General features: G+C 42.1%; 1 long non-coding RNA gene across 2 annotated transcripts; it reads left to right on the top strand.

The window, feature by feature from the left end:
* The first annotated feature begins 379 nt into the window (after positions 1–379).
* LOC310746201 lies at positions 380–6690 on the top strand. 2 transcript variants are annotated; one of them, XR_014540513.1, is made up of 3 exons: positions 380–871; positions 1688–1793; positions 6190–6690. It is a non-coding gene; the product is annotated as an uncharacterized lncRNA (long non-coding RNA). The 2 variants fall into 2 exon arrangements; XR_014540514.1 differs by lacking the exon at positions 6190–6690 and having other exon boundaries at positions 380–570; positions 764–871; positions 1688–1986.
* Positions 6691–11376: the final 4686 nt, after the last annotated feature.

Raw genomic sequence — 11376 nt, 5'->3', positions numbered from 1 at the left:
CTCGGACAAACAGCTCTCCAAGCAGATGGGGGAAGAGCGGGAATTACCTTTCCCACAGAATTTAGGAATCTTCTTCTACATTATGCTGCAGCTCTCTGTAGGCCAACAAGCCACCTAGTGGGTGTGCAGTATGCTACAATTTGATTTGCAATGCTTCGAAGTATGGGTTACATGTCTGAAATGGAGCTTTGCAGAAACAAAAGGAAACTGCCAATCTTATGTTTCCACAGTACAGTGATATTTTTACCGGCAGTTAGTCTGGCACAAGTGACACTGTAAAACCCCAGGAACCTAGAGGGACCGGTCTGTCGATGCCACCACTGCCCCTTCCCCCACCCCCACCCCCCGCAACACACCCACTCACCCTCAGCACTGCTTCTGAAAAGGAGATGTGTGTAGGAGCTAAGATGATAAATGAGGGTTGAGGCCACGGGCAGTGGAATAGAGCAGCAATGTCTTTTAAGGTTTCTATTGATTTAAGAACAATTTCTACACAAAAAAACCCAAAAACCTTAGTCAAATTTGCAACCAAACACAAAATATCAGCAAGTGAAAGACATTAAAAATTGGGTAAGTATAAAAACTACATTGCTGCAGGAAACAAACTGAAGCTAAAGCAGATTGCATTTATTTGTTTTTTCCAGAAATCTGTCAATAGAGGGAGCCAATAGAAGCTTTTGCTACTGGACCCAGGAATAAAGAGGCAAGGCGTAAGTGGTGGGTGGAACTAGACCCACATTTTATTTAAAACTATTATCTACAGGGAAAATGAGAAGAGCAGAAAGCTATCTTTGACCTTAGGAGAGCCAAACCCTGCCCATTCCACGGACTGTGACAAGGCATAGCCCCAAAGCCTGGGCCCCACTGCATGGTGAGTAGGGAGACCTTCCTGCCCTATTTCCTCACAGGCCCCACAACTCCGGGTGGGCATGGCAGGCAAGCCTCAATAACCTTTTCTATCCAGGCCTCACAACCCAGAACAGTTGGCCTCCGGAAACACTCTTCACCTTCAAAGGCACCCAAGCGCGCTCACCTGTTGCTTTATCTAACCTTGTCCTTTCCTGCCCTGCCCTGCACGGCACCCAAAAACACAGGTTTGGGGGCACCACACGAGATCGTGGACCCTAAAAAACACTTTTCCCGGGGTGAGATCTCATCCGAAATCAGGCTAGAGCAAGGCACCCTAAATGGCCACTGTACTCTTGTGGGGTGGGGGTGGGGAGACGGCATGTCGTGGTTTTCCCAGGGCAGTTGACAAGTATGGACACAGCATTGACAAAAAAAGACTTCCTAAAGGGAGTTCCATAACCTGAGTGCTGCTACCAGGAAAACTTCGCCAAGCACAACTCTTAAAATGGTGGCACATGGTGTAGAGTCTCAGATTTTGGAGACTGTGCTCAAGAGGAAATTTCTACAGGTGTCACCTGTACTTGATAAAATTCCCCCTTCTGCAGTGCAGATGCCCTGTTCTGCTTTTCACCCAGCCAGCCACCTGTTCCTTATTTCAAAGCATGCTTCCTTGATCAAGAACACTACCTCGAAATATTAACTGTGGTGCAGCAATGATGGGATCTTTGTCCCTCATGAAAGGCAGACATCTACTTTCCAATGCCGCCAGTTTTGCAGCACATTGATTAACTCTTCCATTAAAATGAATGGGTCTTAACTCTTCTATTCAACTAAATAGGTATTCAAAGGTGCTTCGTTTTGCCTGCAACACATCCCTGGGGATGTCAAAGGTTGAGGGCAGCATGGAGTATACAATTGCAAGTCTGAATGCAAGCGAAAGCAAGGTAATAGCAAACTGTGTTCACACACCTCGGGGATGAAACTGCATAAGGCTCCACTGGAAACAACCCTACATCATCAGAGCTGATAGGTGATAATTTTCATTATACTCCACATCTCCAGCAAAGAGACAACACAAGAGCATTATCCTCTAATATCGGCAGCTAAACTATGGTAAAAGCCAAATGAGATGTAACACTAGATGTTTGCGATAAGGATTTCTGTGTTTTAGGGTTTGTTTGGTTTTAAAAAAAAATAAAAAATAGAATAATAGCAGCCATGGGGGAGGGCAGGGGGAAATTAGGGCCATAACTTGCGAAGAAAGCCTTAACCCTTTCCTGTGCCCCACCACCAACTGTTTTCCTGATTAAAATCACATAGACACGCTCGTGACATGAAGCTGCTTATTTTCCCTACAGGGAAAAAAATGTATAGGTATGATATCCGTGCCTGTAAGGTACACACACAGGGCAGCTTGAATGGGAAAAATCAGGAAAATTGAGCAGATAGTGCCATGGTCCTGGAACAGATTACAACTCCTGCAACCGCTATCTTTTTTTCTTTTCTTTTTTTTTTAGGGAAATACCAATCATGTACTTCCCACATCATATCTAGCTAAACCCTAAAAGAGAAAAACAAATAGTGTTAGTATCAGCTGGGTAATTACAGGCAAGCTCTCAAATACCTGCTTTTCATTATCCATTAATAAGGCATCCTTTACATTCTCCTCCTCACTTCTGTATCATTCTTGAACTGTGCCAATAAATAGACAGGGCTGTGTCTCTCTGCAAAGTGGACTTATCCCCCCTATGTAGCTGGAGCTCCTCAACAGAAATTATGCAGTTTTAAAAGCAGATTGAACAGAGACAAAATGTGTGTCTTGCCTAACGCTGTATGTTTGTTGTCCCAACGAACTCCTGTTCAGAAAATTGCTTGCATTCTGAACAGAAAGATATCTGCCCACCTCTGCAGCCCAGTTCACAGATACAGAGCTCAGTCTGTGATGCTGAGTTTCAGGTTTTGGAGAATGCAACAAATGGTAATATCTAATACAAATGTATCTAAGGGAAGCTCTTTTTGGTTTATGCTGAATGCAATGTATATTGTATTAAAAAATGCAAAGGAAAATGCACACATATTGCTGTAGCTGAAAGGCACCTTTATTTATTTATTTTAGAAATGTGTGGGTTGCCTTTCAGCATCACTTATACCCAGGGAATGCAGCAACATTAAAAGCAAAGAGCCAAAGCAAAAGATTTAAAAAAGCATTAAAACAGCCGCTCTTAAAAAAAAAACCCTATAAAATTGCAGCAGTAGCATAACCACCTAAATATTCAGGCAGAATATCCTGGAGAAATAAACAGGTTTTCATGTGAGGCATTCCAAAAGCAAGGTGCCAGAAGTGAAAAGGCATTTTCTATTTCTGGTACCTTTTTCTTACTCAGTTGTAGAATGCTGACACTTCTCGTCTCCATTTTTCTACTCCCTGCCCTCCCTGCCCTCAACTGCTGGCCTTGGTGCAGCCACAACCACTGACTCAAAGACACTGCATATCCAACTGCATACCAAAAAGTATGAAGGCTATTATAAAAAAACATATTCATATTCTAAAAAGTCCTATTTCTGAAAAAAGTAGTAATTGCTGTCCATTTTCAAACTGGAAGTTTGCAGTTTTATTGATTTTTTTCAACACTTTGTTATAGTCTCAAGGGATTTGGCCTAGTAGTCTGAAGTCTAATATGCATCAAATTCTCAAGACTATGGCAGATTTTAGTGATCATAGTTATGTTTTATTTTCTGAAAACAAATTAACGCCCAGTGAGCAAAGCTCTAGATGAGAGTTTGTCAAAACTGTTACGTTTTATTTTTCTAAAAACACAAATTAATGCCCAGTAATCAAAACTTTAGGTGGCAACTTGTCAAAAACTGCCTCTCCTAATGATGAAGAAAGGGGCCTTTGCCTCAGTCATATAACCAATAGGAACAACAGAAACTAACATACCAACTCAGGCCATTGGTCCATGTATCTTAGTATTGTCTATACCAGTGGTTTTCAACCAGTGTGCCATGGCACCCTGGGGTGCATTGAATGATGGTCAGGGGTGCTGCAGGCAACAGTGACCTCTGTCCCTCTTTCATTCCCTCCTCTTCTGATGCCTTCTTGTGTCTCTGCCTCCCAAAGGCTTGTAAAGCTACAGTGGTACCTTGGGTTACAAACACCTCAGGTTACAAACACTTTGGCTTACAGACTCCACTAACCTCGGGTTAAGTACCTCAGGTTAAGAACTTTACCTCAGGATGAGAACAGAAATCACGCGGCGGCAGTGGGAGGCCCCATTAGCTAAAGTAGTACCTCAGGTTAAGAACAGTTTCAAGTTAAGAATGGACCTCCGGAACGAATTAAGATCGTAAGCAGAGGTACCACTGTACTTGTTGCAGAAGCCTTGGCTACTAACTCCACATATGAATGGTGCCTCTAGAGCTGGCCAGAGGGTGCTGGTTGCCAGGAGCTGAGGCGACCTTGGGGAAGGAAAGCAAGCAGGTGAGGAAGCCCAGACAGCCAGTTTGCTGTTGGGAATGGACAGACAAGTCCCAGGCCCCTTGTGGGGCAGTGTGAGAAGGCACCTCTCTTTGGGGCAGGAGGGCAGCTCAAAGACCAGGGGCTGCAGCAGTGGGTGCCCAGATGACTCCCAAGGAGAGGAGGCTGAGGGAACACTCCGCAAGGGAGGGTACTCAAAAGGGGTGAGAGGCTGCCAGCTCTGCAGGCAAGGGGTGACATAACTGAGCTCCTGAGCTCCAGAGGGTTGCCACAGAAAGATATAGTTGGTCAAGGGAACCATGGACTCAAAAAGGTTCAAAACTTCTGGCCTATACTGATTGGCAGCTGCTTTCCTTGGTTTCAAGTGTCTCCTAGCCCTGCCCAAATGCCAGGGACTGAACCGGGGACCTTTTGCATGCAAAGCACGTGCTCTACTACTGAAAAGCTTCATTTTTGCAAGCCTCAACACATGAGATCTACAGTAGCAAGACTGGGGGCAAAACTCTGGCAGGGCTTTGGAAAGTCAGTGCCCTTAAAAGCAGACATTACTAATGAACCAATAGTTCAATTCTGTATAAGGTAGCTTCACCATAGACAATTTTAGAAGGGATGCATCCAAGTCTACCAATGGCTATTAGTATGCCCATGTGCAGTCTCCAACTGAATACCAACTGCTAAGGAGCAATAGCAAGGTTGACTGTTCCCTTTCTGACCCATTTCTGGGCTTCCTGGATACAGCGTGTGGACTAATTTGGGAAGAAGGTTACTCAATTCAGTGAGCCTTTGCTCTAATGTTCTTATGCTATGTTCTAAGTTGTGAGAGTCTTTCCCTCAAATATGGGTATACCCAAGGAGGACTACCTAAAACACCATCACTGCTGCAAATCTTGCATGCTTGATTCTCTCGCATCCTTTCACAGAAGCCTCTTTTTAATGTAACATGGCTAGCTTGGATGCATAACCATTTGCCCCAGGACTGTAAAGCATCTATTTGTCAGCACATTTGAAGCCGGCTGTCTCTCAAATGCTGGCAGCGGCCACAGCTAATCGATATGCATATTCACCAGCAAAACTGACTAGTACATCTGTTCTGTGAAAAAACATACATTCCGCCTGTAGTACAATCAGTGTAATTAAAAATTAACATGCATTAATTGTTAGAGCTGATGTAAACAGCTGATGTTCCACTTAGGCTTGTCTTCTGTACATATCATTAGGCAAAGCCAAATATTGTTTAAGGCCACTCTTACAAAAAAGAAAAGAGATAGAAAACTAATTTCAACTAAACCAATTTGCAAGGGAGTGCAAGGTACAATGAAACAGCCGAGGTAATTATTAGGCTAAAGGACTAACAGAAAGAAAAATTACTCAGAACACGTTTGTTTGAATCTCATTCTAGTAAATGTATTTAGGCACAGTATGAAATATAATTTGATCTACATGTGCGCAATGAACATTATGCTTCAAGGAATGGGATATGCAGAATGGCACAGCTGAACCAAAATTAGAACTCGTCATTTGAGATACAGGGAAGCAAATAACTTAGAAAATGCATCATTCCTAACGTTGCTGGTAGACAATACTCTCAAGAGAAATCAAGGTAGGATGTGCAATTCTAAAGGGTTTGTTAATGCCCCAGGTGTGTCTGCACAGCTCCCATCGATGCCGACAGGAGAGATATCTCCAGCCGAGCTGGCAGGAAAATATGCTGCTTAAAAGTTTACTTCTTGTCATTTTTTTTTTTAAAAAAACATATATAATTGTTATTTAAATGTCATTGCAAAAATTATGTTTCTGCTTTGTGTAAAACAGCAAAACAACAACAGCACTCTAGCAAGTCTACCTTGTCCTGCATATTTCAGAATTCATGCCTCAGATCTGTGTGGCAAAGTTATAGATTGCCTGGGGGGTGTCAGCTGCTTCTACCCGCAGGCTCTCCTCTGCTCGGAGATGCAATGCTACGGTAGGTGCCCACACTGTCAGTCTCACACCACTTTCTTGGTTTAAGTGAAAACTGGAGCTTAAGGATTCTGCCAGGTAAATGGAAGGCACTGTAAAAGTGTCTTCTGTGCAAGTGAAGCCACCCCTCCCGTGATGATGGTGTCTTTGCAAAGCATTTGTGCCTGGAGGAGCAGGGGACAGGGGACAATAAATCGTACGCCGTGACATTTATTACTTATAGTGAAACTAAGAAGCACATTCCAACTTCTGCAAAGAGGGTACACTAAGCAACAACCGGTGCATTTCTGAGGGACAGGAAGCACAAATAAACAGATAGTGATTACAAGCTAATGTGTATGTTCTTTATCAGTCTTGCTTTGTAAGTCTAACCTGATTTTTATAAATGAAGTGGTGATTTTGATATGATAGCTGCATCAGTAGCAAAAAACACACTTGGTGATTTAATTTTAAATGGTAGGTAACCTTCTGTAAATAAACGAGACAACTTTTTATTTGGTTGTTTAAAATATATTTCATTGCATTTCTTTGCACCTGCAGCATTTATACATGCCACCCAAGAACTACTTTTTTGGAGAGGCTCCAACATAAATTTGTGAACACATACAAAAATTAAGGACTTGAAGGGAAATTGCAAATGGGCTAGAAATAGGCATCTCTCTCCCCCCCTCTCCCCAATCCAGTACACCAATTTTGAGTGGGTCCAATTAAAATGGATTGATTGGGAAGGCCTCTGCTAGAGTTTTGGAATTAATCTAATTTTAAATCTGATCCATGCAGACCTGATGAAACCTCTAGAATCTGTCGTGCTCCCAAATGTTTATACTACTGTATTACTAGTATAGCGTACTGTCTATAGTGTGAGACTTACGCCTGGCGCGAGAGAGGTTCAAATTGGCATTCAGCCACAATGTTTAGTGGGCAGCCTTGGGAAAGTCACTTCCTATCCACTAGCCTTTACAAGGTTTTACAGGGCTTTTGTGAAGACAGAAGGATAGAACCACCCCAAAAAGAGGCACGAGAACATGAGAGAGCATGGCACCCAAAATGGTCACCATGATCTGACACAAAAAATGGGATGTCCCGTATTTTTCTGGCCACTTGGGAGGTTATGCATTTAACAGAGGGCCACAGAAATCAATGCTGAGAGTTCATTCCATTGGCATTCCAAAATCTAGACAGACACTAGCCTTACAGGAATGCATTCCATGATCTGCACCCTTCCCCCAGTTCTGTGTCACAACACCCCAGCAATCATAAAACCACAAAGATGTCTCAAGATGACTGGTGTACTTATGGTCTTCACAGGTTTGTTTTTAATTAGACCGTTCATATCTGTCTAACTTTTCTTTAAATAAAAAGCAGCAGCAAAACCCCAATGGAAATGTTTCTATATGGCTCCCTACTCATTTTGAAATCACAGTAAATGCTCATGAGCACTGCTGCTGAGCTGTTTCATATCAATATCAATCTAGTAATGCAGCAAATGAGTTCTGATTTGTGCTATTTAATGTCCTAATGGCTTGACTAGTTAGGTAGATAATTACACTGTATGATTTATCCAACCCATTTATAAATATTTATAATAATGGATAGATTAACCTTTGGGATTTCTTTCTTGAAACCCTATTGGTTGCGTCAGGATCACTTGGCCAAAAGTAGAGTGAGTAGCTGCCTGCAAATGAGCAACAGTGCAGATACTGGGAAGGCTTTTCAGCACAACATCCTTCCTGTAGCATCCTGAAAGTTTACGCAAAGATGGCGTCACAGCACTTTACCTTTGGTGCGATTCAACAACCTCAATCTACTCTCTCTTCCCCCTGAAAGCCCCAAACACATTTTCAAAAAGGATGTGTAGCCACCATGTCCAGTTGTATGTGTGTTAATGTTTTTCACTCAGTCATTAATACTCCAAACAGCAGCAACTAATATATACAAAGCAACTAATGTAGGACACTTTACTATTACTTAGCAAATGTTACATTAAATTGTAAGACCACCTTGCAATTTGAATTATTAGAAATACTTGAAGGTCCATGACATTGCTGTTGTTGTTGTTGTTGTTGTTGTTTGTACCCCAAACAGAATTAAAAGCACAATAAAACATTACACATTAAAGGCTTCCCTATACAGGGCTGCCTTCATATGTCTTCTAAAGGTTATATAGTTACTCACCTCCTTGACATCTGATAGGAGGACATTCCACAGGGAGGGTGCCACTACCGAGAAGGCCCTCTTATTTCATTGGTGGATAGACATGGGATAAGGCTGAACAATTACTGCTGGAAACTACCAATTTCTAAAGAGATGGGCAGGATCTATAGAAATGCCAAAGACACCAGCCTTGAAGGTCCATGCTAAAAAAGTATTGTCCATATTTATTTTTATGTTACCTTATCAGAAGCCACCCACCCCATGACCAGTGCTTGGAATGAACTAGTTCAGTTGAACAAAGTTCAACTGAACTATTTCAAAATATTCTGAACTATACCAAAAAGTAGTTCCCATAATTGTCAAATTTACTAAAGATGAACTACATTCAGATTGGGAGCAGTACTTTGAATAATTTCTAGTTCATATTCATATACATCCCACCCCACCCCACCCCCGGCACTAGCAACAAAAGGTCCAGACTCTCAGCTTTCATTTTTCAAAACAGCAACACAATCGGACATCAATAAAGAAAGCAAAATCTGGAGGCAATGTTCTAAGGCTAATTGGGCAGATATAGAGGTAGTGCTGCTGCTAAGGACGCTTAGTCACTTAATGACTGTTGCTAAGTGATCCGAAGGAAGGAACGTGAGGCATTTCCAGTACATTCTCTGTTGAAGAGATTCACCCTCTTCCAACAGGAGCAGCTTGAAGTGAGAAGTACAGGTGTGGCTTTACTGGACCTTGATTACTGCTCAGACACAGTGGTGGACTGGAACAAGGGCCAACAAGTCAAAACTCAGTCTTGACACCATTGTGGGTTGCACCATTCCTGGGTCTGGGAATTAGGCAGGGTGCCTGTTCTGGACCTCCTCTGAAGGAGCAGGAATGTAATCTGGGGGGGGGGTGATCTTGGGTGCATAACCATTGGTGAAGGCACAAATGACCTTAACAGCTAAGAGCACCTTTTACCAGCTTCAGCTAATGCCATTTCTGGGCAGGGATAGCCTAACCATTGTGGCCCAGGCAATGGTAACTTAAGCTTGGATTATTGCAATGCACTGGTTTCCAATTTGCTTCTGAGCCAAATTTCAGATGCTTCTGTTGGCACATAATGCCCTACAGTGGAGGACCTACACCACTCAGGAATTAGATATCTGAAGGAACACCTGCTCCCATATGTATATACCTGCCTGTTGGTATACCCATCTGTAGAAGGTTTTACTATCCTGCAGAGCTCAGACTGTAGGGGGAACTGAAGGAGATTACTGAGAGTTGTCCTGTCCTGTATAATACAGGATTGTCACATATTTCAATGTAAAAAACTGTATTCCGTATTTTGTCCCGTATTTCAGGTCCCACCCACACCTCTCTTTCTCTGCGCCAGGTTAGGAATCCTCTCCAAATGCATGTGTTTGAAAAGATGTATGAAAGGCCATGTATTTAAGTTCTGGTTAGCCAAGCACACAGATAGACTTACAAATTCATGTGTATGTGTGTGACAAATTCCAGAGGGGCTATCCTGTTAGGCTGAAATAGATTGTAATGGGTTAATTTGAAGTTGCTTCAGCACCAGATTTGGGGGGGGGGAGGAATTGCCCCCCAACTCCCCTGCCCCACCCTGTCCTGTCCTGTATTTTGGCAGAACAAAGGTGGCAACCCTAATTACTCTGGTTTACTGACTAATTTTTAGAATTATTTAATTATACAATGCCTTCAGCTTAACAAGAAGGTCAAGGTGGATACAGTCTCCAACCACTTTATACAGAAGGCCACACACTTGGAAATGTTCCACCGCTGTGCTGTTCTTTCTCCTCAATACTTTCCACCCCCAAGAGTCATATTGCAACTGGCAATTCCAACTGCATTTACCTGCATGTGATGATTCAGCTGAAATTTTGGCAGCACTCAGTGATTAGTCTTTCTTGAAAGAATAATGAATCCCGTCAGACTCAGAAGGGTGGTTAAAACAACACAATGTCCACCCCATATATACATCTTACTCAGATACATACTCTCACACAAGGCCTAAACTTACAGTACAGTGGTACCTCAGGTTAAGTACTTAATTCGTTCCGGAGGTCCGTTCTTAACCTGAAACTGTTCTTAACCTGAAGCACCACTGTAGCTAATGGGGCCTCCTGCTGCTGCCGCGCCGCCGGAGCACGATTTCTGTTCTCATCTTGAAGCAAAGTTCTTAACCCAACGTACTATTTCTGGGTTGGCGGAGTCTGTAATCTGAAGCGTATGTAACCTGAGGTACCACTGTACTAGGTTAGAGAGAATGCAAGGGTGCAAAAAAGACGCAAATTATGAATGCATTTATCATTTATTCTCAATGGATAAAAAGGAGCACGTGAAGACTAAGTGAGATTTGTGGTCTTTTAAAATAAATAAATCCTTGGGGAGCAAAAAGCATGCAATGTGGCTATATTTTCTGATAAACCATTTAATAAAATATGCCATTCCCAGTACAAATAATTACTTTTGACTTTCCCTCATCTTACTGCCTTGTACACTACCAGCAGGTCTTTCAGTGATGTGAGAATATTCTGATGTATAATCAGACAGTTCATAAAATCCTAATGGAAATTAAGATTTTGCTATTTGGAATGGTAAAAATTCCATTTTCAAACACAACACACATCTTGAAACCAAGGCTGACATTTTGGTTTGCTCTGAGTTTTAGGAGAATAGCAAATTACACAGAAAATCTACCAATTCCCTGTCAAGTGAACTATTTTTTTTAAAAAAAAAACCTATTAGTTCACAGTTCATCTAAAACAGAACCCTGAATAATAATTTTTGTTACATCACGAGAAACATTTTCAAATAGCTGTAATATCTGTTGATTTAAGAGTGTGTGTGTTATCAGTCTGCTTGGAGAATAACCCTCCCTTTTTATTTCAAATAACCCTTACGTCAAGTAAAGAGACAAC

The sequence above is a fragment of the Podarcis filfolensis genome, assembly GCF_964270895.1.
Source record: "Podarcis filfolensis genome assembly, chromosome: 1".
Lineage (NCBI taxonomy): Eukaryota > Metazoa > Chordata > Lepidosauria > Squamata > Lacertidae > Podarcis > Podarcis filfolensis.
The sequence above is the reverse complement of the archived record's forward strand: the minus strand, read 5'-3'. Positions and strand labels throughout refer to the sequence as shown.